At 48.5% G+C, this 26,735-nt stretch overlaps 1 long non-coding RNA gene across 1 annotated transcript in view; it reads left to right on the top strand.

The window, feature by feature from the left end:
- The window catches only part of LOC310909459, a 34,732-nt gene extending 8,738 nt beyond the window's left edge, over window positions 1-25,994 (top strand). The window contains exons 2-3 of the long non-coding RNA XR_014590077.1: window positions 10,244-10,320; window positions 23,245-25,994. This is a non-coding gene — a long non-coding RNA (uncharacterized lncRNA). The remainder of the gene's footprint in view (window positions 1-10,243; window positions 10,321-23,244) is intronic.
- The last annotated feature ends 741 nt before the right edge of the window (window positions 25,995-26,735 follow it).

Genomic DNA, 26,735 nt, shown 5'->3' with positions numbered 1-26,735 from the left:
CTGCAACTCCCTGACAGGATGGGGCAGCCAGGTAGGGGTTGGGCTCCTCTCCCAAATAACAAGTGACAGGACAAGAAAAAGTTACCTCAAGTTGTGCCAGGGAGGTTCAGGTTGGATATTAGGGAACGTTTCTTCATGGAAAGGTCTGTCTAGGCCTATATCGGCTGCCCAGGGCAGTGGTAGTGTCCATCCCTGGAGGGATTTAAAAGATGTGGATTTGGCACTTGGGGACATGGGTTAGTGGTGGCCCTGGCATTGCTGGGGTAGCAGTTGGACTCAACGGTCTTGGAGCACTTTTCCAATCTTAAAGACTGTTATTCTATGAAAGCACAAATACTCTCATCCTGATATTTACAAGAAGAGAAATGCCTGAATGTAGCATTTGGGCTCTACTCCATCGGTAGCACATTGCTTCTCAAAGCTAATTGTTTTTCATACAACCCCCTCAGTAGTGATGCCCCTCAAGTTTCTTGCACCTTGCTTGCTCACAGCCAGACTTACATTAGAGATGGTTATAGCAGAAATGCACTGAATCTATGGCTGAGGAATGGGAACTATGTGTTATATTATGTTGTCGTGCATTTTGTATGCCTCATCCTCGAGGTATCTTGCAAACTGCACAGCACAGCAGTACCATAAAGCTCTAGGATCTGGAGCATTGCCTGCTCAGCTCTGGAAGAGCTTGCCTGAATTCAGCTCCAGCTTCATACCAGTCAAATACCATCAGCTACAGGAGAGCTGCTCCTTTTCCATAGTATTGTACTTCACCTCTGCTCTGGAGACAGGCTGTGAGAGTTGGGATTGTTCAGTCTGGAGATGAGAAAGCTCCAGGGAGACCTCTGAGGCACCTCCAGTGCCTGGAGATATTGAAGAACCATCTGGATGCAATCCTGTGCCATGTACTCTAGGATGACTCTCTTTGAGCAGGGAAGTTGGACCAGGTGACCCACTGTGGTTGCTTCCAACCTGACCAATTCCAAATATTCTGTGAATAAAGGGGCTCCAAGAGAGCTGGAGTGGGACTTTGAAAAATGGCCTTGAGTGGCAGAAAAAGGGGAATAGATTCCCACTGCCATAGAGCACATTAGGTGGGATATTAGGAAGAAATTGTCCACAGAAGCTTTCGCTGCCTCATCCCTGGAAGTGTTAGAGGCCAGGCTGGATGGGGCCTGGAGCATCCTGGTCTAGTGGAAGGTGTCCCTGCCCATGGCAGGAGGTGGAATGAGATGGTCTTTAAGGGCCCTTCCAATTCAAACCACTCTGTGATTCTATGATTCTATAAGTGAAATTAGTACTGGAGCAGCAGCATTCAGCACTAAGAGTGACCTGGGTGGGCTGCTGGCTTCCCCAAGTGAAGTTATGCTGGTTTAAATCAACTTAATAACTAGCTGGGGACTGTTGGCAGAACATATGCAAACCCTGTTGTTGAGCCACCTCAGGCTAAATTAGTTTCCCTAGCCATGGAAGCTCTGGGGTACAGAGCCTCACAATTACAGAAAGTTTATGAAACTACACTTTATCCAAACTTTTATACATGGACTCATCATCAGGAGAATGAATGGTCTGGCTGACTTCTATGGGAGGGAATGGATGTGTAGTTAGACTGGTGCTTGCAGCTGAAGAATGGGGAACTTCCCCATGGCCTGTGGCCTGTTGAAACAGCGCACAAGGAACTTGGGTTTGGGGTAATATTAACACATTTTGCTTCCTCCTATTGTGACAGGCCAAACCAGTAAAGAGTTACTGATTTTACATTGAAACCAGTTCTCCAAACACCTCTCCAAAATAGTTGGGCAAAGTATAATTGGGATACTAGAGCCCAGGATAATAACAGTGTTGAAGCAGGTATTTTGCTAGAGGTTGCATGAGTAGCACTATAGAGTAAGAAGTGCCTAAAAGAGAGAAATAGACATACAGAGAACACACAAAATACAGGGGTGAATTCTTATGGATAAAGAAAGCAGAACTGTGGAATCACAGAAAAATTGAAGTTGGAAGAAATCTCCCCTTCCAACCCTCTCCCACCAAACAGCTCAAACCACCTTGGAGAAATATTTTGAGCTTGAGGATACATGATTAGTCAGCACCTCTGAACACTAAATCAAGATTAATAGTTTCATGCAACTTAGCTGCAGTACAGCTGCCAATGCCTACATATTAACAAGGCTTACCAGGGGATTAAACCCATTTTAGGAGTAAGAGAACCTTGGAAGCGTGTTTGTTCCTCCCTTGGTAGAGACAGTGTAACTCCATCAGGAAGAGTACGACCAGGGCATGGTTTTTGGGTGGCACAGAGGGGAGGAATAATCTGCTGGGAGCAGACCCGCAGCAGCCTTTGCCCCACTGGGTGAGTCATTGCAAAATCTGGGTGCAAGGGCAGAGGGGTCATGAGGAAAGGGAGAGAGAAGTGAACAGAGTAGGAAACAGATGCTATCATACAACTGTTTTATGTAGATTTATGACAGTTCATGGAGTCAAAGGCAAGGAGGGACCATCAGCTCATGGAGGTTGACTTCCTGTGTTTTGTTTCCATCCTGTTGCCTTGGTGCAGACTGTACTCCTACCCCACTCACAGTCTCAGTGGATCTCACATCTCTGGGCTCCCAGGCTGTGGTGGAAAAGCTCGGCTCCATGGCACAATTTGGGGTGGTGGCTATTGCAGTTTGAGCCCTGTACAGCTGTTCAAGGAAGCAGAACATTTGGCTCAAGAGGGAGATTGCTGTGGAATCCCTTGGGAGGAAACAGATTTTCATTATAGTCCAGAATAGTCTGGGGCCTGGATTTCATTTTTTTTTTCAGTTAAAATAAATGTGGATTAAATGTAAAATGTTGTGATCTATGAAATAAATACAGAAAAGTTTTTGACATTTCTTCCAATATTTTGAGTTATCCTCATCATGATCGTGTGAGTGTCCAGTCTCAGCAAAGACAGACGAGGAGGAGAGGTGGGAGGCAAAGGAATGGGAAAAAAACCACCCCCAATTCAACACAACTGCAAGTGCAGGTTCACAGCCATTGGGAGATGACGAGACACCTGCTAAAACAAGAAAGGCTGGTTTAGAAAGAGCAGAACTGTCTTGTGCAGACTCTGCTGAAAGGATCTACCCTGAGCACACAAACCTGGCTGCTGCTGTGTTTGGGAATGCAGACTGAAAACAGAGCGGCCTTTTCCTCAACAAGACACACCCCAGGGGTGTCTTTATAACAGGATTGTGTGTTTTAGAAAGAACATTGGATAGAAACATTATCTGGGAATCTGTGAGTCAGCTTGTGTTTGGTACTGGCAGATAAATATAAGAATAAGCACGTGGAATAATGCCCACCTTGAAGGAACAGCTGCTGATTTGGCCAACGTTTGCTAATGATGTGCAGAGATTGGTGTTAGAAAGTCATGGTTAAGTCTTGAACAGTCAGGGAGAGCCAAGAAAATGCATTCCTTGGCTGAACTGTGCTCCAGCAATGAGTAAGTTGTAATGGCCTTTCTGGAGCCTCAAATGCCATCCTTGCTTCAGGCCAGAAATGCTGCATGGGCTACGGGGTTACTTGATAATTTATGGATAGCATTGCCTCTGTCCCAAAGGGTGGGACTCACTCCAGTAGGCCTGTGAAACTGGCAGCAACTGGAAGATGCTTAGATGAGATTTCAGGAAGAAATTCTTCCCTGTGAGGGAGGTAAGACACTAGTACAGGTTGCTCAGAGAAGCTGTGGCTGCCCCATTTGCAGAGTGTTCAAGGCCAGGTTGAAGCAACCTGGTCTAGTGGAAGGTGTCCCTGCCCATGGCAGGGGGTTGGAATGAGATTGTCTCTAAGTGCCCTTTCACTCCAAACCATCCTGTAATTATGTCTTCTTCTGAGGCAGTCCCAGAGGTTTTTTCTGTAGACAGTAGAGAATTGATCACAAATCTGGGGTACCTCTCCTATGTGGAAAGGCTGAGGGACTTGGGATTGTTCAGCCTGGAGAAGAGGAGGTTCCGAGAGACCTTATTGCAACCTTTCAGTACTTCTAAGGGGGTCTGTAAGAAAGATGGGTACAAACCTTCAAAGCAAATTTTGTCTTTGAAACAGGAAATCAAAACTGTACCATGCTTTGGTCTGCAGATGAGTGTGAGATCCAATTATCTGTTGTGTTTGGAAAGCCTTTAGAGACCCAGGATAGAGTACACACCACAGGGCTGCAATGCAGACACCCATGTACAGCAGATAAAAAAAAAAAAAAAAATTCAACTTCTGCAGTTCACAGAATCCCAAAATCGTCTCATTCCAATCTCCTGCCATGGCAGGGACACCTTCCACTAGACCAGGGTGCTCCAAGCCCCATCCAACCTGGTCTTGAACACTTCCAGGGATCCAGGGGCACCTGGACACCATCTCTGGGCAACTTGTGCCTGGGCCTCACCACCCTCACAGGGATGTATTTCTTCCCAATTTCTCCCCAGTATCCCCATCTAACCCTGCCTTCTGTCAGTGTGAAGCCATTCCCCCTTGTCTTGTCACTTCAGACCCTTGTTCAAGGTCCCTCTTCAGCTCTTCTGGAGCCCCTTTAGATGCTGAAACATGCTGAAAGGTCTCACCAGAGCCTCTTTTCCAGGCTGGACATCCCCAGCTCTCCCAGTCTGTCTCCAGAGTAGAGGGGCTGAAACCTGTAATATGCATGTTAGACATCCTCATACACATAACAGATGTGTTTTCATGCTGGAGTAATTTTAATGACATACAACAAGCACCTTGCCATAATTAAGTGCTAAGAAATAACAACCTACCATTAAGTGATCACATTATAGTCTCAACTGATCGTGTAGCAGCCTCGATATCCACGGTGTCAAAACAGGATATTCACAGGAGGCTTAATAAGCAGTTAAAACTTGAAAGCTCCTCACCAGAAGGCTTTCTCCAGGAAATGCCTGCAAGCTCAATTTTTGTTACTTAAACAAACAGAACAGTATTGTTGAATATGAACATTTTTATATTGTCTTATAAAAATGTCAGAATAAAGGTGAAGAGGAAGTATTTTACAGCAAATATCCAGAGGCAAACCTGTTTTCTGCATAATTTGTCACAGCTTTAACACCCCAAACTCCCTAATTTGCCTACAGGTACTATGCTGCAATCTGTGCTTTCTGACACCATTTTAGGAAGTCCTCTGCCCTGGAGAAGGGTTATTTCATAAAATCATGGAATGGGCCTTTACGGTCACCTAGTTCCAAACCCCTGCCCTGGGCAGGGATGCCACTCACTTGATCAGGTTGCTCATGACCCTTGATTTGTTCTAAAGCTGTTTTGTGAGGGATGTTAATATATCATTCTCATTTGTATATTCTTTTTCCTGGTGTGAAAATATCTTCACCTTCTTCTGCCCAATCTCACAGAGCATAACAAACTCCTGGCTGATGGCTAGAAAAATTGCAGAAACTTCCGAAGAACACCTCATCCAAGAATTGAGACTGCTGGTGTTACTCTCCTCAGCATGGTATCTCTTATTAGAGGAAAAGGATTAAAAAGGCTTAGAGAGGGTAACTGGTCTTGTGTTTGGATTAGAATTGCTGTGAAGATGGTGATTAAATGTTCTGCTGTCTGTTTTTAGAGGATTTGCCTTGTGGGAGGTGATCCTATAAAAGTCATCTGGCTACCTAGGAAGTGCTTATGACTGATCAACAGGCAAGGTAGGCAGGTGGATGAGGGTGACTCAGGAGCAAGGCACTCTCAGGGAAATGAACTCTCTTTGTAGACATTGAGATAATTAACTTGTAATAGCCTCTGTCACCCAGGACTGAGATCTGTTACACAAGCTTAAATTCCACTTAGGAGATGGTGGTGGACACTTCACATGGGGTGAAGCCATGGGGTTTCATGGATCACTGGCCACCTCTTGTCTCCAGAGGGAAACTGACATCAGTTTCTGACATCAGATGGGTGGAGAAACCACTGAACCAGTGTCAGTGGAGATGAGCAGGTGCAGAAGTGACAACCACTTAGAATCACAGGATGGTTTGTGTTGCAAGGGAGTTAAAGAATATGTGGTTTAACCCCCTCCCATGGGCCGGGATACCACTCACTAGATCAGGTTACTCAGGGCCCCATCCAGCCTACCCTTGAAGACCTCAAGGGATGAGGCCATGCAAAACCATGTTGGGAAGGCTCAAGATATTAACTGGAAAATCTCTTCACAGTGCTAGTGGTGTTCCTCAGTAGGTCTGCACATCAGAGGGCCCGTTTGTAACATGTGAGTCTTGAGAACCTCAGTCCTGGGGTGCTCTGACACGTGTGTATGCTGCCCTAAGCTCCTGTACACAGGCCACCAAGCTGGGGTAGTTCCTCCCAGACAGTTCAGGTCACCCTCGCTTTGGCCTGTTTCCACTACAGGGTGACAGAATCAGGACTAAGAACCTACAGATGGATAGAAATCGGCCTGTCAAGTCCTCTGCTTTCCAGCTTCTTCATTGCTGAGTTAAACCAAGCTACATGTGAGCAAATACACAGAGAGCATCCCCAGAGCTCTGTCAGCACCCAGAATTCACAGATGCTCCCAGACATCTTCTGTCCCTCACATCTTCTGTAATTATGCAGAGGATTTATCCATCCCACTGGCATCACTAGTTTCTGCACCAAATGCCTGGATCCACGCCACAAGTAGCTTTCCCAGGTTAAATATGAGGAAGAAATTCTTTACCATAAGGATGGTGAGGCCCTGGCACAGGTTGTCTAGAGAAGCTGTGGCTGCCCCCTCCCTGGGACTGTCCAAGGCCAGGTTGGACAGGGCTTGGAGCAATCTGTTCTAGTGGAAGGTGTCCCTGCCCATGGCAGGGCAGCAGAACTGGATGGTCTTTAAGGTCCTTTCCAACCCAAATCATTCCATGATTCTATGAAGGCTGCAGCTCACTTGTTCTTGCCACAATGCATCACAGTCCCATGACTTATCCTATAAATCTACTTTTGGCATCCAACTCTCAGAGGACAGAGGCCTTGCAGACACAGGATAAAGCCCTGTACTTTCCTGTCTCCTCCCGATTACCCCTAATATATCCCAGCTCCCTGATGCTAGCAGGAACACACTGCAGTCCACTCCAGCCAGCACCAGCTGCCTACAGCCCCAGCAACCTTCTTTCCTTTCCAGCTTGCAAAAGCCAGCCTTCAGCACCTCAGGTTTGCACACAGGAAACCATCCCCTCTGTGCCTTGCACTTACCCTTCCCCACCTGATCCCAGCCACAGACGAGTTCCAGCAGTTTCTCTTTGCAGGATTTTTGTGCAACATTTAAATCAAGTGCATGAACTACTGGGAACAAAGCCTTTTCCACCAGTAAACGCCCTTGAGAAGGCATCATCTCTCACTGCATTCACAGCCTCATGGCTTCTGGCAGCCCTTGGCTTCCCCAAAATGCACTCAGCTGCTTCTGAATGGGACGTGCTTTAGGGAGGCAAGGTAAAAATGCATTGTATGGGATTTGGTTTCTTTCTGGCATAATCAGAAGAGACAAAGGGAATTAAAAGGAAAAGCTTAGTGAAATCAGACTTGGCTTTCCAGAGCAGAGCATCTGAGTACCTCACTTCTGCATCTGAGTGCCTCACTTCCCTGCTTTCAGCCAGCTCAGCTTTAGTTGAATGCAGACAGATTCTTTCCTGTGAGAAGGTGAGGCCCTGGCACAGGGTGCCCAGAGAAGCTGTGGCTGCCCCATCCCTGGAGTGTCCAAGGCTAGACTGGATGGGGCTTGGAGCACCCTGGACTAGTGGAAGGTGTCCCTGCCCATGGCGGGGGGTGGAACTGGCTTGAGTTTTAAGGTCCCTTCTAATCCAAAACATCCTGTGATTGTATGATTCTATGATCTGACACATAAACACTGTCAGGACAACAAACAAGAAACTTCAGGCTTTGAGATCTGGCTTTGCAGTTTTGTCATTCTTCAGCCCCCATTGCAGGATTTTTGGTGCAGTGTCTTCTGCTCTGAGCGACTTCCCACTCCAACAAACAGGCTGGCTACTGCAAGGCAGGAGCACAATATATCTGCCCATAACAGCTGAATTAGCCTGAGCTCTGCAGAGCTAATCAGCCATGAAAATGCCCCTCCTTGCCATCCTGGAAGAATTGACTTAATGATGAGAGACATTCTGTTTTGAGTCTGGTCAAAAGGGTAGGACGCCTTACAGGGAGATTTCAGCTCATCCTTGGGAGCATCCCATGCAGTCAGAGAGCTCAGAGCTTTTATCCCATGCAGTCAGAGAGCTCAGAGCTTTCTCTTAACCCTCTCCTAACCTGGAGTCAGGAATTTCAGAAGCTCAATGCATGATTAATACAAGACTTGGAATTATAATATATATAATTAATACAAGACTTTGTAATTTGAGTTTTTAGATTTATTTTTCTTGGAGATCTTCTTGATGTGTTTCTCCCAGCCCTGACTGTCTGCAAGTGCTGGTGATCCATCATTCTCCACACCTCCAGCTCCCACACCACCCTGCCATTCTTGACCCCCAGAATGATAGAATGATCAGACAATCACAGAATGGGTTGAGTTGGAAGGGACCATTTCATTCCACCCCCTGGCCATGGCCAGGAACACCTTCCACTATCCCAGGCTGCTCCAAGCCCCATCCAACCTGGTCTTGAACACTTCCAGGGAGGTTATCAAAGATTATTATAGAATCACAGAAAAAACCTTCGAGATCATGGAGCCCAACCTGTGACCTAACATTACCTTATCAGCTAAACCATGGCACTGAGTGTGCCTCATCAAGTCTTTCTTTAAACACCTCCAGGGATTGTGACTCCACACCCTCCCTGGACAGCCCATTCCACTGCCAAACCACTCTTTCTGTGAAGAATTTTTATCATCTAATACCTAGCCTAAATTTCCCCTGGCACAGCTTGAGGCTGTGACCTCTCATCCTGTCACTGGTCACCTGGGAGAAGAGACCAACCCCCACCTGGCTGCAGCTTCCTTTCAGGCAATTGCAGAGAGTGATGAGGTCTCCCCTGAGCCTCCTCTTCTCCAGGCTAAATACCCCCAGCTCCCTCAGCTGCTCTTCTTGGGGCTTGTGTTCCAGGCCCTTCACCAGCCTTGTTGCCTTTCTCTGGATGTATTTGAGCTTCTCAAGGTCTTTCCTATATTGAGGGGCCAGGAACTGGACACAGTACTCAAGGTACAGCCTCACCAGGGCTGAGTACAGGGGAAGAATGACTTCCCTAGTCCTGCTGGCCACACTGTTCCTGGTACATGCTGGGAAACCTCCTATAGCATCTCACTGGAAATGTCCTTGCACATTGTGTTTAGCCCAATGTCTTAGCAGAGCTAAAAGGATACAATTCCTGGCTCCTGTCCTCACATCCGTGTTCTATGTCCAGTCTCTCATCCAGGCAGCCACAGATGGGATTTATCTCCAGCATGCATAGGGCTGTTATCTGTGCCTCTGTTCAGGCTGGCAATGCCAGCAGGACCCTGAGCTGCTATTTTTGCCTCATTGTTCCCTGTATCTCCCTAGGGCAGCAGTTTTTCCTCATGCTTCTCCTCTCTGAGCAGCATCTCCTAATGGCCCAGTCTCAGCTGTGGGAGCCATGAAATGTGATTGAAATGATGGGATATTTATCCCATCTCCCAGCTGGGCTGCACTGACTGTCAGGGCTTTGATGAGCCCAGATTTAGGACACAGCTGCAAAGAATCATTGATGAGTCAGGGGCTGAGATTTTCAGGGGGTTAATAGAGACCCTCCCCATTAGTGAGTTGGGTGGAGGAGATGGTCATCTTGAAAGGAAGTGCTTGTAAGATTCTCTGGAGGAGAGTAGTTAATGTGGAAGAAAGCATTTCTCTCTGAGAACAGCTTGATCTCTTACTAGTTATTAGTAACTATAATAACCAAGTTATTATTAGCAGGATGAGAGAGATGAGAGTGTTCAGCTTGGAGAAGAGAGGGCTTCAAGGAGACCTTTTGACTCCTTCTAGTGCTTAAAGTGTCTCCAAGAGAGCTGCAGAGGGACTTAGGACAAGGGAATGGCTTCACCCTGGCAGAGGGTTAGATGGGATATTGGAAAGAAATTTTTCCCTATGAAGTTGGTGAGGCCTGACACAGGCTGCCTAGAGAGGCTGTGACTGTCCCATCCCTGGAAGTGTCCCAGGCAGGTTGGATGGGGCTTGGAGCACCTTGGGATAGTGGAAGGTGTCCCTGCCCATGACACGAGTTGGAATGAGGTGGTCTTTAAGGTCCTTTCTGACCGTTCAATGATTAATAATTATATTATCTGGTCTTGGAGCAGCATCTGAAGTTACAACCACAAAGGACGTACTTTGGTCATGCCACTGAAGAGGACGTGTCTACCATGTGGCTGATAGGGTAAGTTGCACTTTTTGGATCACTGTGATCAGCTGTGACCTCCCCGTTTGGGTCTGAGATGGCTCAAAATTTAGGCCCAGGAGTCATATCACCCTAGTCCCTCTCCTGCTGACTATACATCAAAGGCATATCTTAAATCCTGAGCAAAATATTCTTATCTCAATGACCTTGGAGAAAAAAAAGTCTTGCAAGCAGGACTGAAATGTAAATCCATTGATTCTCCTTTTTCTTCCACAATCGTCAGGTACTGCAATTAACAAAGTAACGGAGTAAATTATGGATTCAGCACAATCTGCAGACAAATGTTTCCAATTTCTCTTTGAGTTCTCTGTGCCAGATTGGTCCAAGAGAGATGGTTATGGATTGATGGCACATCTGAGCTCAGTGAGCCAGGGGGCTGCTGTGCCTCAGTGCTTTTTTCTTGCCAAAGCCCGCTCACCCCTTGCTGTGAGTCAGGAGGGAATATTCCCAAGGTAAATGAGTTCATACTATCTATAAATTAAGCCCTGTATGACTTGCCAGCAGAACAATTCTCTGTCCAAGCAGTTCATCTCACACCCAGCCTTCCTACCATGCACTTTATAGGGAGGGAGGGGTTTGGTCTCCATCTCCAAATCCTCCTGATATTACCAAGGAAGGAGGCAATTACTCCCCAGAGCTTTGCTGAAGTAGGCTGTCCAGTCTAGGGAGACCATTAACTCATCACACCAAGCTAACAAACACACAGTAGGAACAGTGCTCAGTCACCACACAGCCAGTAGGATCCTGGTCTATTCTCAGCCCTGATGATTTCTTGCAGTGATTTATTTAAGTCTATATCAGGGTTGCTCAAGAGCTGAGTCTGCAAGCCAAGTCCATCACTCCTGGGACTGATTCTTTTATTGTTGGACAATCCATCCTACCATGACAGTATCTCTTTATCACTGAACAATGTTGCTCAGAGCATGTCACCACCTTATTTTTCATTCACGGGTCATCTGGTTTTGTTTGTCATTCACTAGGAGACAAGCATGTGTTCAGCCATTCAGGATCATTAATAGATGATGTTGCTCTTCAGGGAGCAAGACAGGGAAAACACATACTGGGCTGAGAAGTGTTGGTCAGAGGAGTGTGCAGCAATATATGCTCATGAATTTTACATCCCCAGATCTCTCTGCCCTCAGAGTGGAGTTCTCCACTCTCACAGGCTTTAGCAGGTAAACTTACTTTTGGTTTCCTTTGTTGATCACAAATCCACCACATGAGTTCATGTGCTAGCAGAAAGTCGATGCAGATATAGCTGGACATTTTCTAGCTCCAGGCAATGCCTTTTCCATCTCTGAGCAGCCTCAATACTGTTCCCTCAAACCCAAGGGTGAAATTCTTCCCTTTTCCCAGGAAAACCATTCTAACTGCAGAGCTGGGATTCCCTCAGTATGATTCATCTGTCAGGGCTGGGGGACTATCTGATGTCTCCACATTTCCCCATGCACCAGAGGTTGTGGTGATGTCCTCTGGAATGGCCTCTGATGCACCATGGGGTAAAGGCAGCATGGAGGAGAGGCTCTGCTGGGAAGGTCCTCTGCAACCAGGGAGGAAATTATCTAGAGATGTTGTTAATTTAGCAAATGAAGATAAAGTGTTGCTCCAGCTGTGGGTGGCGTTGGAGCAGATAAGCAGTGTGCCATGTGCCTGTGCAGCTTTGGTCTCAGCTGGGAGATGTATTCAAGTACCCTCCAAGATTCTTTCACTGGGACGTCTCCTGGCACTATGAGCCTGGTTTGGTTAGGGAAGACCCGCATCCCAAGGAGTCCAGCAGGATTTCCATCCAGCTGGCTGAATTACTTGACAAAATTACATCATTAAGAGCATTTTCAGGTGATGCCAAGTGTTCTTTGAGACTCTTGGCCTGCACAAGCAAGAAAATGCTCATGACAGGACTCAGCTGGAAGGATGTCAGCAAAGGGAGAGAGCTTGCTCCCCCCCAGCAGCCCCATGGCCGTCACACTGCTGCAGCCCTCAGAGGTGACTTGAAGACAGAGAAGAAGATCTGCAGGGAAAGAAGGAGCTATTTTCATTTTCAGGTCACAAAAAAAGCATTTGTGACTGCAGCCGCCTTACAAACACAGGCTCCTTATTGTTTGCAAAGACACCCTTGGCAACCTCTCAGAGCAGCCTGGAGATGAACCAAGAAGGCCTTTGTGAAGCCTTATAAAGGGGCATTATGAGCAGGGGGCCCCACGGGCCGGCGGGATGTGCTGGGGCGATCCTCCCCAGAGGGAGCTGTGGGAAGCAGGAATCTCTGGGGGATGCTTTGTACTGGAGCTGATGTACCAGGCTCCCATGTGCTGGGGATAGGCCCCACCCCAGGCTCCCACCTTCCTGTGCAGAACATCCTCATAGTGAAGAGAAAAACTCTTTGGGAAGTTGAGCAGAGATGTGGATGATCTGACTTGAAAAAACTTCACTGCCCATCATAGTTATGGCTGGAATGGAGGTTAAGGAGTTTGGGTCCTGGATCCTGGTCCTGCTGCTCTGCTGCACAGCATCTGATAGCAGATGTTTCAGACCAAGAAAATCCTGGTTTTTTGTGAAAATATAAAATGACAACTGCTGAAATTCAGTCCTTTTTGCTTAATGGGATATTAGTGATCAGACCTCAAGCCCAAGTCAGGCTCTTGGTTTCTAGAAAGGGTTTTCCTTGTCTTTGGTCACTTGGCCTCACAAGGAAGACCTAATAGCCAAGAAAAAGTGCTCTCTGGAGGGAGGCATGAGTGTGCTATAGATGATAAAAACAGATGGCTTTATCTCAAGCTTATAAGCATGGTCTCACACTTGTAGAGGGATCTGCCTTTTGTTGGTTCTGTGGCCAAAGGACCACCTGCCTTGAGATGCCGAGAGAAGGCAGCTGAGTACACGGCCACAGCAAGAGTTAACTACAGCCTTCCTCAAGAAGGGTGATCTAAAAGTCAGGATGATTTTCTGTTTCCGTATCTTGGGGTGTCTTGTTGAGCCAGGAGGTACTGATATGGAAGCTCCCAAATTCTTCCTCTGTGCTTGTCACAGCAGGACACATCACCTTCTCTGTGGTTGTGAGCAAACCAGCCTTTCAGGAAGAGGAGGAAATTGATTTATGTGAAAGCCACAGCCAGAACTGTGCTTCTGCAGACAGAGGCAGAGAAAAATCAGGCAAATGCAACCCTGGGTGTATTTAATGGAGGTGACAGCAGCCAGGAACATTCCAGCCATGCTGGACCACAAGCTCTGCAGGCTGAGGCCACAAACCATGTGTGGACTTGGTTTGTGGGGAATGGTGCTCTTCCTCCTTTTTCCACTGGTTTCATGACAAGCTCTGCCCCAAAGCCAACCCTCTTGTCACAAGTGGGGGATGTGACCACACAGCAGAGGATGCTCTATTTTGTCACAAGAGCTGCACATGTGTCCCTTGACTGAGGCCAGAAGGGTGAGCTGAGCCCACCCACAACCCAGTGTGTGCCCCCTGTTCAAGGGGGCTGCATTTGGGTCGTTGGATTTTAGTGGTTTTAGTTTGCCAACTTTTGTTTCCCAGCCAGTGCACCAAATAATGTGGTGGGTTGAGTGCCCACTAGAATTATTTACTCTTTTTCCGCTGTGAGATAGGATTAGTAGAAGTGCAAAGCAGGCTCAAAACTTAAAGGGTATAAAGAAAACTTTATTAACAAATCTACAAGAAGAGGGGGAAAAAATCAAACTAAAACTTTCCAAAGACATCCCCTCCCTCCACAACCTTCTTTCACTTCTCACTGACAACATACAGAGACAAAACTTGGAACTCGGTCAGTTTACCACCTCTAAAATAGTATTTCATCAGTTCTCTCAGGGAGAGGAGTCTCTTTTGCTATGTCATGGAGACTTCTCCACAAGAAAACAGTTCTCTCATGGCCTCAGTTCTCACCAGGAATCTGCATTCGTGAACTCCCTCCCATTTCACGCAGCCTTCCAACAGCTGCACTCATGGGCCATGTTAAACTCATGAGATACTATTTTAAGGATGAGCTGTTCAACAGCAAAGGTTTTCTTCATCTATCTCTAAGATTGTCTTCATCTCTGGGAACAGAGATCTCCTTCTCGCTTTCTTTGGGGACAGAGAATCTTCATCTCATCTCTTTTCTCTCTGTTGAAGTTTCTCATGAAATCACAGCTACTTCAACATTTACTTAATTCAGCACAAATGCCTTTGCTCACGTCTGCAACTTTGAACATTTTATCACTCCATACATGTCTTCCACGAATTAAGAGGATATTCTAATATATCACAGTCTATCACCGTGGCTTCACAAAAGAATTTCAGCTTAAGACTGAGGCATCTTCTCATTCTCCTCCCATCTGGGACTTGATTCCTCCTTCACTAATGTCAGTGTCATGTTGTTTATGCGTTTTCACTCTGTCCTTTTCCCTCACTGGAGAAGGATTGATGTTTTGCAAGTTTCATCTATGCAATGAAAGAGTGAATATCTCTCCGGGGCCTGCAGAGGTCCCGATGGTCTCTGGGGGGTGGCCGAAGCGGTCCCGGCGGGGGAGAGGCGGCTGGGGGATCTCAGGGGGATCTCAGGAGCCCCGCACGGCTGGGCCACCCCTCCTTCCCCTGCCGGCACCGCTGGGGCCCGGCCCGGCCCCCCCGGCCACGATGGGGGCAGGAACCGGCCCGGGACAAGATGCTCACTGGGGACAAGCCGCTGGGGCCGGCCTGGCCAGGACAAGGCTCCTTCTCCCCCCCTCCTCCTGCCTGGCAGCGCACTGCGGGCTGCCCGACAAGGGCCCGGGCCCTCGGCAGCGTCTGTGACCTGTTCCCAAGGGGGAAGAAAAGAGCTTTCCCGGGGTGTGTTTGATTTTTAAGATGTGTGTTCTCAGAGGCGTGTTCAGCTTTCTAGAGGTTTAACAAGGTGTCATTATTCAAAACTAGTCACTGATTGGTTTTGTCGGGCATAGAAAAAGCTGTTAACAACTTCTCTTAGAAAAATCACTTCGTGACTGGTTTCTTCCCTCCTCACCAAATAGCAGTCAATGCAAAACCAGCACGGCATGCATGTGACAGTCAGGGGTGTTGGCGGAGGATGGAATGGCAGAGGTGACGTCAGGGTGCATGCCTAAAAGGTGGGTTTTTTTCCAACAAAGAAACTTGGAGAGAGACTTTGGACAAGGGATGGAAGGACGGGACAAGAGAGAATGACTTCCCACTGCCAGAGGGCAGGGTTAGATGGGATATGGGGAAGGAATTCCTCCCTGCAAAGGTGGAGAGGTCCTGGCACAGGTTGCCAAGAGAGGCTGTGACCTCCCATCCCTGGCAGTATTCAAGGCTAGGTTGGATGGTGCTTGGAGCTCCCTTGGGATAGTGGAAGGTGTCCCTGCCCGTGGCAGGAGGTTGGATTCTGTGGTGTCTTGTATGTGGGCTCCATCTCCTGGCTACTCTGCAAACCCGGTGCCACCACCCTGCTGCTGTGCAGGCTGCTACCAACACCACCTCTGCTCCCTCCCAGAGACCTCTCCACGCAGCAAGTCCTTTTCCTAAAGAGCTGTGGAATCACATCGCAGTTGCCAGGGGTTTCCCCAGGATGTGCTCCTGTCACAAACCGTAAAACAACATACTCAATTAGGTCAGAAAACTGCTCCAAGGCCATTGAATCCAACTGCTACACCAGCACTGCCAGGACCACCACTAAGCCATCTCCTCAAGTGCCAAATCCACATGGCTTTTAAATCGCTCCCAGGGATGGGGACGACTGCCATGGGCAGTCTGTGCCAGGACTGGACAGCCCTTTCCCTAATTTCCCCAAAATCCACCCTGAGCCTCCCCTGGCCCAGCCTGAGGCCGTTCCCTCTCCTCCTGTCCCTGTTCCCTGGGAGCAGAGCCCGACTCCCCCGGCTGTCCCCTCCTGGCAGGGATTTTGTGCAGAGCCACAAGGTCCCCCCTGAGCCTCCTTTTCTCCAGGCTCAGCCCCTTCCCAGCTCCCTCAGGAATTCTCCAGCCCCTTCCCAGCTCTCTTCCTTTCCCTGGACAGGCTCCAGCCCCTCCATGTCCTTCCCAACCTGAGGGCTCAGAACTGCACACAGCACTCGAGGTGTGCCCCAGCTGTGCCAGCACAGGGGACGAGCAGTGCCCTGGCCCTGCTGCCACCCCAGAGCTGGCACAGCCCAGAGGCCACTGGCCTCCTTGGCAGTTCCACATCATCCTCTTCTGAGCTTCCTGTCGGAGCTGGATGTGTATCACTCATCAGGTCAGATCTGTAGCACCTTCCAACGGAGCAGATCTTCATCTCTCCAAGTGATTTGGCTCCAACCTCCCTGTGGTGTGAAGCCCCATCCGAGCCATGGGCTCTCCTTCAGCACTGCTCAGAGGAGACTTTGCAACTCCCCATGACAGTGTTTGGAGCAGCCCATCTTCCACAAGCTCTACTGGAGCCAGGAGAAGCTTTCTCAGCAAGGACAAATTTGCCAAAATCAAGATCCCAGACTATTTACAAATTCAAGGCAAATTATTTTTGCCAGGCAAAAGTCCTGCAGAATCTGAGCAGAGGGATTGCTGGAGCAACTGGTGAAGCCCCATTTCACTGGCAATGTCAGTGCCTGCAGACCCACAGGATGCAATCCCAAGCTGTAGCCCATTGGGACAATTTGAGAGTCCTTAAAATCCATGTATCACTGCTTAAACTTGAACCACTTCTCCCCTGCCATAGCAACAAGGCTGGCTGGTATCTTGACATGGTTCAGGGCTCTGTGGTGTCCTGATCAAGCTGTTCAGCCAAGTGTGAAGCACTTAAGTAATCACTAAGGTGACGACGGGAACAGCCCGAGCTGATAGTGCAGAACACTCACTCAGAACAGAGAAAAAAAATTAAGAACCCTTCTCTTTTTCTCTTTTGTTACTCACACAGAATTGCCCTGATGTGGGCAGAAAGATGGAGAAAAGCATTCCTCCAACTCCAGCCTCTGTCTGTGAGTCTGGGATCCCCTCTGGACAGGCCTCTAAGGCAGCACTCTGGTCAATATCTCCTACTAGGAGACTTATAAGTGGGAAGGCTATGAAGGCCTGAACTGTTTTTATGATTTATAGGGGCCCAAATGGTTTCATGTGAAGTGAAACACTGCTGTCAAGCCTAGAAGTAAATGAAGATTTGGATTTTTAGAGTATTTTGACAAGAAAGAAGAAAGCAACACAAATTTCAGTTTGGCACTTAGGAAGTAGACTAGGGCTGAAAGCAAGAAATAAATGATTCAGGGGTGGCATAGATGAGGGATCTGAGAGTAATGGGATTATTATAAGGAAGAGCAGACTGACATGGAAAATGCATTTTCTAATAGTCAGGAGCAGCTCTCAAGAAAGGGATGAGAGTCCCAGCATGGGAACTTGTAATTTCCAACAGAATACCCCAGAAAACATCCCACTGAGGATGGTCCCATCCTGCAAACCCCCACTGGTGAATCCTCAGCTCCTCTGCCAGTGCCCCACTCCAGTTTCTCCAATTTTCACACATTCTCCAGAGTTGTAAGACTGGCTCTGAAAATGATGAGCAGTTGCAAGATTAATTGCTTTAAAAGCAAAAAAAGGAACAGAAAATGCCTGAAGGCGCACAGACAGATAATATGCTATATTCATAAAGGTTTTAATAATTTATTGCCAGCAGCTGTATAAAGTTATTCTGTCCCCTTCCACCATTCCTCTTCAAGGATGACTCAAGGAACACGAATCAAAGGATGTCTTCCATCCTTCTAGGTGGAGTCATATTTCATTAACCACAGAAACTTGTTTTCTAGTAAGAAATTAGAAGTACTTTTTTTGAGTTCAGGGCTCGTGAAAAATTCCAGATGAATATGCTGGAAGTAAAAGACAGTGTTTGCCTCGGTTGTGGCTGGGGAAAGAAAACTCGCTTGGGGGAAGGAGTTAAGCATGTCCTTAGCAATTCAGGAGTCTCCTTTGCTAGACAGCTGCACATCCTTTGTGTCTTAGGTTACAATGTAAAATGTAACCACAAGTATGTGTTCTATTACCATCTTCATAAGCTGTTAAGATAGGAGAGGCAATGTTCTTTATCCTCTCCATGACTCATCCCTGATAACTCCCTCCAGGGGATATCTTCTGTTAATGGGGCATCAAGGGCTCCCTGAATGACTCATAAAATTACATCACCCCATTGTGAGATGCTCTGCCCAGGGGAGGAACCAAGCATTCCTACCTGGATATAAGCTGAGATTTGGAACACCATCAGCAGCACTGCCCACTGGATTCCCAGAGGATGAGACCTCCGTAACCACCACTGGACCTTCAGAGAAGGACCAGACCTAACTACAGGATCACTGTTTCATCACTCCAATGGGACTACAGCCACCGTTTCATCGGACTGCTGCCACCACCCTGACCAACAGGCTGTGAGGTTGTATTCTGCCTGTATTCACCCTAGAGAGCTTGGGTGGTTCTGCCTGGAGAAAAGAAGACTGTGGGGAGACCTTTGAGAAGCTTCCAGTGGCTAAAGAGGCTCCGAGGGAGCTGGAGAAGGACTTTGGACAAGGGTGTGGAATGCCAGGACAAGGGGGAGTGGCTTCCCATGGCCAGAGGGCATGGTTAGATGGGATATTGGGAAGAAATTCCTGCCTGTGAGGGTGGAGAGGCCCGGTGCAGGCTGCCCTGGTGGAGTACAGTTGGGCACTGGAAGGTGCTCAAAGGTTTAACTGGATCCTTCTTTATGTCCAAGCAGGATGCACAAGGGATGATGCCAAAGATTATTTCATTCCTGTCTGTTTGACGCTGCATCCCAATTCCATTCTTTTGCCATGGGATCATGAGACCTTAATTTAATTTGATTTATGGGCTGCTGGCTCCATCCTTAAGCCAGGTGCTGCATCATCAACACCTCTTAGTATAGCACCTGTGATCCTGATGCAACCATGGTCCTACCAGAGCAATCCAGTGGGAAGAAGAGCAAGCTGTCTTAGAGACTGGTGAAGTAGTAACTGCTCCAGCTGCACCCTGCAGCCTACTCCAGAGAAAGTTCCATGTCCTCAACCTAAGCACTTCTCAGGTGCATCTGTATGTTATTGCATTCAACCCTCTCTTGTAACAGAGACAAAATAGCTGGTAGAGAACTGTTGGAGAAAAAGGAATTTTATTTTCATGGATTTGGGAAGGCAAAGTATTTTGCAGGATAAGACAAAAGAGGTTATTATTGCTTTTTGGTCCTTTTTCTTTAATGAATAAGAATGAAAAGAGGAGATAAAATATACAATTACTTGGTTCAGATTCCATTTCAGTCTGGTTTTTCTCACCTAGAAAGGGTCTGATGGATGGATGGGGATTGTTGCTGTGGTTTTCACCCAAATTTAGCATCCAGCTCATCAGCTTTTTGCTTCTTTGTTTATCTGATATTTCTTTCTTATCTGTTTGTTTCTTTGTTACCTGATATTTCTTTCACATCTTACACCACCAAAACTTTCAGCACTCATTTGCCACCTGTCACTCCTCAGATCATTCCTGTCCCAGTCTTCCTTGATGTGAATATTGTTTGTGCCATCCAAGGGCTCTCATCCACGTTAAACCTAATCCAAGTAGTCATGTCCATGGCTGAAATCCTCCTGGTAGTACTGATAAAGAGGCAAGAGGCTTGATTCTCATGTCTTTTTGCTGCCCCTGCTGAATGCTGTGCCCATCAAAGTAACTGAATCTTAATTCACATGGGTTGTAACCAGCTCCATAAGCAAATTCCACAGGTAGATTTCAACCCAGCTTTTCTTTCTTGGGTGATCAAGAAGAGGAGGTTGGGAAAATGCTCACTTGCTGTCCTTCAGCTTTTTCCTTCCCTGCCTTCCTGTACTTCACATTCCCCAGGTTTGTAGATTCTTTTTGGCACCCCCCCAATTTGGAAAGACTGTGAGCAGGTCTCTCTGGTGAGCAGGAGGCACAAAGCTGGAGCAGGAGTGACGAAGGTGCCTATTCACATCCGTAGGTATTTGTCCCTGCAAGTGTGAACCACAATCCTTCGCTATCTCTTTTATCCACTCTGAAGGAAACAGCATCAAGTTGCTCCAGAGAAGGTTCAGGTTGGGTCTTAGGGAAAGTTTCTTCCTGGAAAGGTTTGTCCAGCCCTGGCACAGCTGCCCAGGGCAGCGGTGGAGTCCCCTACCCTGGAGAGATTTAAAAGCTGTGTGGATGTGGCACTTGGAGATGTGAGTTAGTGGTGGCCTTGGCAATGCTGGGATAGAAACTGGACTTGCTGATGTCAGAGGGCTTTTCCAACCTAAAAAAATCTGTCATTCTCTCCAAAGTTCCTTTGATCTCCCTGTTTTCTTCTCCTACTGCTGTTTTCTTTGCTTCTTTTCCTCCTTAATAGCAACACAGAGGTGCCAACTGCCTTTCTTTTGATGTTCATATATTTTATATATATTTTATATTTTTTTATATATTATAATTTTTTAATATGTATGTGTATATATATATGTTTTTTATATTCACACATCAAATGCTTGAGAAGGTAAAGGTGTTTTGTGGTTTATATGCTATTGATGGGATTCTCACCAGTGCTTTTGATACACAGACTTGAGTCAATTGATTTCTGGCTGTGTTTCCCCCCTGAGCCTCCCTCCTGTCTGCACTTAACTGGTTTTCTTGTGCAGATTGCAATGATACTGATTCTGTGTGTGAACACGCATCCACAAGATTAACTTGCAGAACTGCAATGCAGGTAGCATCAAGAGTGTTCAAAAGAAAGAAAGAAAGAAAGGAAAGGGGAAAAAAAAACAATCCCCCCCGCCCAAAAAAAAAAAAAAAAACCCAAAAAAAAAAAAAAAAAAAAAAAAAAAAACAAAAAAAAAAAAAAAAAAAAAAAAAAAAACACAAAACAAAACAAAAAAAAAGGCCAAAAACAAACAAAGAAACAAACAAAAAAAACCGCACACGAAAATCAGGGCTGTTGGCTGTTGAATGCATTTTTGCTCAGTCTAACAGGAAGAAAATACATGAGAACCACATCATGGCCAAGATCCTGAGAAGTAGGTGACTGCAACAAAGAAAGGAGGAAATTTATTGCCCCATGAACCAAGTCTGGGACACCAAATTTTTTAAACTGTATTCCATAAGCTTGTACAGGTCCACTGCTTCAGCATTTTGTTAGGGAACATTGTGGGCTGCACTGCTTCTGCCTGAAGCCGAAGGCTCAGTTTAAACTTTCAGTTTAAAGCTGAGTTTAAAGTGAGAGAGGGCAAGATTAGATTGAATACTGGGAAGAGATTATTCCCTATGAGGGTGGTGAGACCCTGCACAGCCTGCCCGGAGCAGCTGCGGCTGCCCTACCTCTGAAAGAGTCCAAGGCCAGGCTGGACATTGCGGCTTGGAGAAACCTCTCTGCCCATGGCAGGGGGTGTAATGAGATGATCTTTCAGGTCTGTTCCAAACCTAACCATTCCTTGAGTTTATGATTACTCTAGGCCTTGACGGTGTTGACAGATCTCCACATCGTTTCTGAAAGCTGGAGATGAGAAGCCAAATGTTCCAGACTATTTTCATCTTGATTAGATAAAATCAATCATAGAAGCACAGATTTTCTTGAGCTGGAAGGAATCCATCCGGATCATTGAGTCCCCTGGCTCTGCACAGGACACCCCAAAAACCCCATCCTGTGCCTGAGAGCATTGTCCAAATACTCCTGGAGCTCTGGCAGCTGTGGGGACATGCCCATTCCCCATTATCTCATGCCCATGCACCAAGTGCCACATCCAGGTTTTTTTAAACACATCCAGGGATGGTGACTCCACCACCTCCTGGGCAGACTATTCCAGTATTTAATCACTCTTTCCGTGAAAAACTTCTTCCTAATATCCAACCGCTATTTCCCTTGGCTCAGCCTGAGGCTGTGTCCTCTGGTTCTGTCAGTGCTGCCTGGAGAAAGAGAACAACCCCAGCTGAGCACAGCCCCCTTCAGGGAGTTATAGAGTGATGGGGTCACCTCTGAGTCTCCTTTTCTCCAGGATAAACACCCCCAGCTCCCTCAGTCGTTCTTCATATGGCTTGTTTTCCAAGCCCTTCCCCAGCTTTTTTGCCCTCCTCTGGACGCGTTCAAGCAGTCTTGCAACTCGTTAATGATTTATCCTGGTCTGGCGTTTGCTCCCTCAATGCCCGGAATCCTCCGGCCCCGTGTGAGGGCGGGGCGGGGCGGGGCCTGGCGCTCGGGCACTGTCACTAACCCGCCGGTGCCACCTGCTGGCGAAAAGCGGTACTGCAGGTGGACAGCGCGCATGCGCATTGTCACCTGGTGAAGGGGAAAGGGGACACTCGTGAGCATGCGCGGTGTTGTGGAAAAAGGCAGCGCATGCGCAGTGCCGTACCTGGCCCTCGCGGTGTGTTAGGGCCGGTCCCGCACTCGCGGCGCTGTCGCTCTGTGGGAACACCCGGCGGGCCCGGCCCGGCTGTGAGAGGCTGCGGCAGCGGCTCAGGAGCGCCAGGCGCGGGACCCGGCTGCGGCAGCGGCGGGCGAGGGTTGTAGTGACAGTGGAGGAGGGCGAGACTTGCTGCAGCGAGGTTGAAGGTGAGCGGAGAACGGCAGGCCCCGGGAGAAGCCCCGAGTACGGCAGTGGCACCTGCGGGGGGCGGTCCCGGAGCGGAGCCGGGGAGGAGCAGCGGGGCTACCTGGGGCCGCCCCGCAGAGCCTTTCCTGGGAGACAAAACGTGCGGTTTCTCCCACCTCGGCCTCGTGGCGAGAGGCAGCGCAGCAGAAGGGAGCAGCACCTGAGCAGGTGGGGCAGTGCCCGTGCGCAAGGAAGATGCGGCTGGGGCAGAGCTTGCAGGCTTCATACATTTAAATGAACGTGGAAAGCAGAGAGAGTGGTGGTATAAAAGCTCTGTGGATGCTCGAGCAGGTGAGGCATGACTCAGGAGAGGGAATCGCTTTCCTGAGCTCCTGAAGTTCCATTTGCTTTTCTCAGGAGCAGACGTGAGAAGTTTCCCTTTTGGAGTTGGGCTCCAAAAGGAAGGAACCTGTAGCTGCTTCTTCTGATAAATCCATAAGTATGGGAAGGCTGTATGAAGCTCACTGTTGTAAGTAGCCGATAACTTCCATGGATATTTAAACTATTAAAAATGGTGACTTTATTTCCTCGGCACACAGATGTCTTGGCTGTCCCATGCAGGATTCACTGAGTCTGTGAATTGCAATCCAGAGCATCATCCAGTTTCTGGTGCTTAAGGCTGTGGCATTTGGTGTGCAGAAAACATCCCAGGCTGTCTGCTTAGGGACTGGATGTGCCTTTCTACAGTTCCTCAGAGTGGGAAAAGGCCAAGAGGGTGGTGGTGGGATGGGCTTTCTCCCAGACCTAGGCATCCTCAAGACACCTCAAGACTGATTTTAAAGTGTTTGTTGTCTTTTGTTTCCCAGCCCAGGGCTAAGCTGGAGAAAAGGTGGAAAGTAGCAAGTGGGACTCCCATGCTAAGATCCATCCTTGGATTCCAGGTTCTCCTGGTGGGTTCATGTAAAGAAAGGAGATGTTGGGGGTACCTGTTTGTTCACCTATTGAGCTTGGAAGAGATGCTGAGCATGAAATTCCAGGGAAGCTGCACTTGTGTAGTGGCTGGAGTGAGAAGCATCTTGCCTGTCTTTCCCCCACTGGTGTGCTGTGGTCATTTCCTCTCTGGGTCCTTTTTTCTCCTCTTTGTCACTGTGTCCCTCTGTCCTTGCTATGTGTTTGGCACTCTGTCTTCCTCTCCATCCTTCTCCATGCCTCACTCCTGTTTCTGTTTTATTCTCTGTGGCTTTGTGGTGCTCCTTGTGCCACTGTTTCCCACGGGATACTTGTGTCCTGTTCACTGTCTCTGTTCTTTTTTAATCTCTCTCTGTTGTGCTGTCCATCAGTGTACAGAGGCTGACTAGAGAGAGGTTCTTGTGCTGCAGGTTCCTTCCAGGAGGTTGGTGTGATTCAGCAAGCTTACAATTTGAATTTCCCCCTCCATGTGGTCCCAGCCAGCTGTGCCCAGTGCCCAGCCTGGAGTGCCTTTTCTGTCAGCTCACCTGCCATCGTGCTGGAGACTCTCAAGCAGGCAGGTGCTGGGGTAGAGGAGGGGAGAGCAGAGGGCCTAACTGAGGTGCTGTTGTTGGGCAGGGCTTGCTCTTTCACCTGCACCGAGTGGTGGTCAGGCTCAGCTGTGCACAGCAACTTGTGTTGGAGAGGCTGTGCCTGTCTCATCTGTCTGAAGTGCCCCAAAGGCCAAGGCCTGAGGCTGTGGTGGTTTGGCTGTATGAGGCCCATGGCAGCACAGTCACCATCCGGCTCCAGATCTCTCCCCGTTACGGAGGCGATGCTGTGAGTCCATGCAGAAGGGCTGGGGGTGTGTGGGGATGGAGGTCAGTCCCTGCAGCCCTGTACTTTGCCTCCAGCTGTGACCTGCTGCAGCATCCAGCTGCACAGGGCTGCCTGCTGCTGGAGCCACATGGCCTGAGGCTTTCTTTCACACCTGTCCATGTGCTCTCCATCCTCCTGGTCTGGAGCCACTGACATCAAACGTTGCCCCTGGCTGATGCTGCAGCCACCCAGACCAACACTGTGAGCTCAAATCGCAGACTGAGCTGTTCCCCATCCCAAGAGTTGTGCAAGGCAGCAGTTCCAGGGAAGGGCAGTGTCCCCATGTCCTGCAACAACCCCATTCCTCAGGGAAGGAGGGCAGCTGCCCACTGCCCAACCAGGGTAAGCAGTCTTGAGTGAGTTCTGAGTTCATTTAAGTGTGGACAAAGGTGCAGAAAGGCTGGTGTGCATGAGCTGTTCCAGCCATAGAGGTTTGGGAAGCAGCAGCTTCCACAGTGACTCCTGTGCTGCCACCTTCATCTTGTCTAGCAGTGAGTGTAAAAACACACTCTCCCCTCATTCCCTTCTCCCTCTGCCTGTCCCTCGCACTGCCCTTGCAGAAGAGGAAACAAAAAAAATCAAGAGGATTATGTGAAAACAAGCTCGAGCCTGTTTTTTTAACTTGTTTCCAGGTAACTGCACTGACCTTCCTCCTCCCAGGGGCTTTGTTGTAGTTGCTCTTTTAGCGTCTGTTTGAGCAGTATCTCACTCCTGGGACTGGGGAGGCTGAGCTTACCTTTATTTTGGGGGGATGAGGTGGAGGGGAAGTCTGCTCCAGCCCCTGTGGGGAAGAGACTGGGCACAGAGGGATTTATACTTCACATGAAAAGGCATGCATGGTGATTTCTACACAAAATACTTTATTAGTCAGCTAAAAGCAGTGGATTAGCAGCCAGAAAGCGAAGAGGGAGAGGGAAGAGTTAGAGTCCAGCACAACATGTGGTCTTTGCCCTTTTTCCCCTGAAATGCCTGTGGACAGCAATAAAAAGCCCCATCACCAGGCTCAGCTTCTCCCTTCTACACTGGCAGGATGCAACAGTAGCACGTAAGTGTGAGCACAGGTACAGAGCAGCTCCATCTGTGGCCGGGCCCTGCCTGAGCTCCTCTTTGGCCCCTCAAATGCTCCTCAGGAGGTGGCAGCAGGTGACACTCACATGGCAGGGGCTTCACCTGGAGAAGGAAGAGGGAAATGAGGAGTCAGAGGGCATATCTGGCTCTGCCCCGTGGGCTCCTCTCCTACCTTCTGGCACCCCTCAGTTCCCTTGCCACAGGGGAGCTCTCCCACAGCCCCCACGTGTGCACCAAAGCCACAGGGACTGCCGGTCTCACCTTTGCCCCTGCAAGCAGGTGTTCAGCAGCTTCTTCTGGCACTTAGAGGCACCTCCGGCAAGGCTGGAGCAGCAGTCACTTCCCTCCTGCTGCAAGCATGTCCCTTCCTTGGCCTGTCAGCCTCCTCTTGCTTCTGTTTGTCCTTCTCCTCTGACTTTGGGGTGTTTGCTGCAGCCCTGCAGTGCTGGTTCAAGGCACGTGGGGTGACCTGGGTAGGTGCCAGAGCCAGAGCTTAGCAGCAGAAGTGTTCTTGGAGCACCAAGATGAGAAGCTCCATGTAGGATCATCACCATGAACTCATGAGCAGCCCAAGCAAGGCACAGGCCACAAAGACACAGCCACCTTAGGGTTTAGTGCCTCAGGGTCTGCCTTCAGAAGGCTGAGGGCTCTTCTTGCAGGGCATCTTGTGGGGTTTCTGCCCTGCATAAGAAGATGTGCCCAGGTTAGGTGGGGTGAGGAGAGGATGAGGCAGAGCCTGCACCCCAAGGGACAGGCACAGTGAACTCGCAGGGATGCTGTCCTGGGTGGGAACTGCAGGATCAAAAACCGTCCCAACAGCTGCAGGTGTAGGAAGCTGGTAGGAGATGCTGGTAGGAAGCCCTGGGGACAAACGGCTTCTGTCCTGTGGTGCCAATGACTCTCAGGCCTGTCAGCACCCCAGAGGGAATGGCTTTGCTCCTGCCTGTGTGCTTGTGCTGCACAGCAACAAGGTTTCTCAGGCTCCAGCCCTCCTGGAGCAAGAGTGGGTTTCA

The sequence above is a fragment of the Zosterops lateralis genome (assembly GCF_965231275.1).
Source record: "Zosterops lateralis genome assembly, chromosome: 5".
Classification (NCBI taxonomy): domain Eukaryota; kingdom Metazoa; phylum Chordata; class Aves; order Passeriformes; family Zosteropidae; genus Zosterops; species Zosterops lateralis.
Note: the sequence above shows the minus strand (reverse complement) of the source record. Positions and strands in the feature narration are given on the sequence as shown.